Genomic DNA, 3,074 nt, shown 5'->3' on the forward strand with positions numbered 1-3,074 from the left:
TTAGTAAAAAAATCTGAACAATCGTAAATTTTGAATTATTACAAGCAGACAAATTTTGAATTGACTTGTAACAATTCAATAGTTTTGTAATATAAACTGAACATTTAATGTATACAAAATGAACATTTCTTGATAAAATATGAACATAAAAATTGCATGTTTATGTTTAATTTTTGTGACGTGTTCATATTTTTTTTACTAAATGTTCATTTTTTGTAAAATGTTCAATTTTTTTTACTAAATGTTCAAAAGTATAGTCGTGGTGCACCTATTTCTAGGTGCACCATGGTGCACATAATAGTATAATACTAATTGCCTGTTCACATTTACTGAGCTGAGCTGAACTGAACTGAACTGATTGGAGCTGAACTGAACTGATTGGAGCTGAACTGAACTGAACTGAATTGAGCTGAAATTAATATTTTATAAGAGAGGGAAATTAAGAGCTGAACTGAAATGAACTGAACTTAACTGAACTGAACTGATTGGAGCTGAACTGAACTGAACTGAACTGAACTAAACTGATTAGAGCTGAACTGAAATTAAGTAAATGTGAACATGCCCTTACTCCTGAAACATGGTACTTCAGGTTGATAAAATTTATGTTATCTTGAATTTTGATGTGCATTTCTTACTTTTTTATATTTATGTATATGTAATTTTTTTAATAAGTACATGTTATTTTATACTTGCATGTTTTTTTTTTTTTATATTCAACATCGATCATTTTACTGTAATTTAGGTTTATAAAATTCATGTTATTTTGATGTGAACTTATTATTTCAATTTATATACTTCCTCCGTTTTTTGTAGTTGCAATAAATCCCTAAAATAAAATTGTCATAATAGTTGCAACACACTATAAAAGCAAGGTATTTATGGTGAAAGTTGTACTATAGTATTATATTTAGTTTAAGCACATGGCCCACTTGATTATGCTCCTCAACTTTTTAAGTTTTAACCCATTTTAAGTGTATTATATCATGTTTGATCCACTTTTCTTAATTACCGTGATAAAGTGTGTGTTGCAACTATAAAGAAACCACTAGTAGAAAATAGTAAATGGAAAGCCCCAAATGGCAAGCGGTTTTGGAATTCCGCTTGCCAAATTATAAATGGCAAGCGGTTTGGGGTGAATCGCTTACCAAATTACAAATGGCAAGCGGTTTTGGGTGAACCGCTTGCCAAATTGTAAATGGCAAGCGGTTTAAACCGTGAACCGCTTGCCATTTGTTAAAAAACCCTAAAAATCTCATGATTCTTCTTCTCTCTCCTCCTCCTCCCCTCTATTTCTCACGCTCTCTCTCCTCATCCCCTCAGTTTTCACGCCCTCTCTCCTCCTCCATCTACTTCTCTTTCTTCTCACTTCTCTCTCCTCTCTCCCCTCCATTCTCACGCCCTCACTCCTCTCTCCTCCATCTCCTTCTCTTTCTTCTCTCATCTCCGTTCTCCATCTATTTTACTCTCATCTCCTTTTCCTTTCTCAAGCCTCACCACGAAGAGTGACCACCGACGACCGACCCTCATTTTCGAGCAAATTCGAGCCATAATATCAAGCAAAATTCGGGGTTAAATCCAATTTAATGATTTTAAGGTCAAATTCGACCCTAAAAACTCTAGATCTAGAGTTTTTAAGGTCGAATTTGGCCTTATATAACCAAATTCGAGGCTAAATTTTGTGGATTATGTTGAAATTCTAGGTAAGTTATTGTTTTAATTTTGTTTTCGAATTTGTTGTTATTTGTTATAGAAAATTGGTCGGTTGTTCTTGATAATCTAATGGTTGTGGTTGGTGTCTAGATCTTTCTTTTTTTTTCTTTTTTTTTTGGTTTTGTCTAGATCTGAATAACTGCTTGCCTTTTTTTTTCTTTTTTTTTTTTTTTTATGATTCAGGTGCGGTGGTGGCGTCAATTATGGAGGTTGATTGAGGTGATTATTGCGGTGGTGGTAGATGATGCGTGGTTCTGAGAACAGAGAACAGGGAGAGAACAGGGGCTGCTGCTTGGTTTTTTTTATTTATTTTTTAATGTTTTGTTTTGTTGGTGTTACAATTTGTATTAATTTTTTTAAATATTTTTTGTTTGGCTGAAATGTAATATTAATACAATTAATTAATGAAAATGTTAATGTTTTTATATATATTGTGATTGTGTATTAATTTACGTGAAAAAACCCCAAATTTTTTTTTTATAGGTGTAATGGGTAGCGGTTTGGCGCCAAAACCGCTGCCCTTTCACTGCAAATGGCTTGCCATTTAAAAGACCAATGGCAAGCCCCCTAAGAGCAATTTTTTTTAATTTTTATAGGTGTAATGGGTAGCGGTTTGGCGCTAAAACCGCTGCCCTTTCACTACAAATGGCTTGCCTTTTAAAAGACCAATGGCAAGCCCCCTAAGAGCATGCGGTTCAAAAACCGCTTCTCATTAAGGGTTTGAACCGCTTGCCATTTAGTATTTTCTACTAGTGAACGGAGGAAGTATATGTTATTTTATAAATAAGTACATGTTATTTTATACGTGCATGCTATTTTTATATACATGTTGAGGTGAATAGGTAAATTACATATTGTTTTAGCAAAATAACACTAAATTTAAGCAAAATACGAAGTATATCATAAGGTTTAAGCAAAATTACTCAAATATATTGGGTATGGAATACCATGATCCAGGAGTATATAATACTAACTCAATTGAACAGTCCAAGCCCTTATATTATTATACGTAGCTACTTGGCTTTTTTTTTTTTTTTTTTTTTTTAGAGAGCAACAACGACGAGTTGACGAGGGATAACCCAAGATGTCCTAGAACCGAGAGGGGAACTCTAACTACTTGAGCTATCCCTCACTCTAAAAGCCGCTTCGCATATTACAAGATGAGTCTTTTTTTTTTTTGAAACATGAGTCATTTTTTTTTTTAATTTGTAATAAATAGACCTGTTTTTTTAATTATTTTTTTTACTACTAAGGGCATTTTCACATTTACTAAACTAAGGGCCCGTTCACATTTACTAAACTGAGCTGAACTGAACTGATTGGAGCTGAACTGAACTGATTAGAGCTAAACTGAACTGAACTGA

At 33.3% G+C, this 3,074-nt stretch overlaps 1 long non-coding RNA gene across 1 annotated transcript; it reads left to right on the forward strand.

Annotated features, from left to right (window-relative positions):
* Nucleotides 1–1,360: 1,360 nt before the first annotated feature.
* Nucleotides 1,361–2,139, forward strand: LOC145612554 (uncharacterized). Its single transcript, XR_014106639.1, has 2 exons — nt 1,361–1,700; nt 1,894–2,139. It is a non-coding gene; the product is annotated as an uncharacterized LOC145612554 (long non-coding RNA).
* The last annotated feature ends 935 nt before the right edge of the window (nt 2,140–3,074 follow it).

Source organism: Chenopodium album, chromosome 24 (genome assembly GCF_948465745.1).
Source record: "Chenopodium album chromosome 24, dcCheAlbu1.1, whole genome shotgun sequence".
NCBI lineage: Eukaryota > Viridiplantae > Streptophyta > Magnoliopsida > Caryophyllales > Amaranthaceae > Chenopodium > Chenopodium album.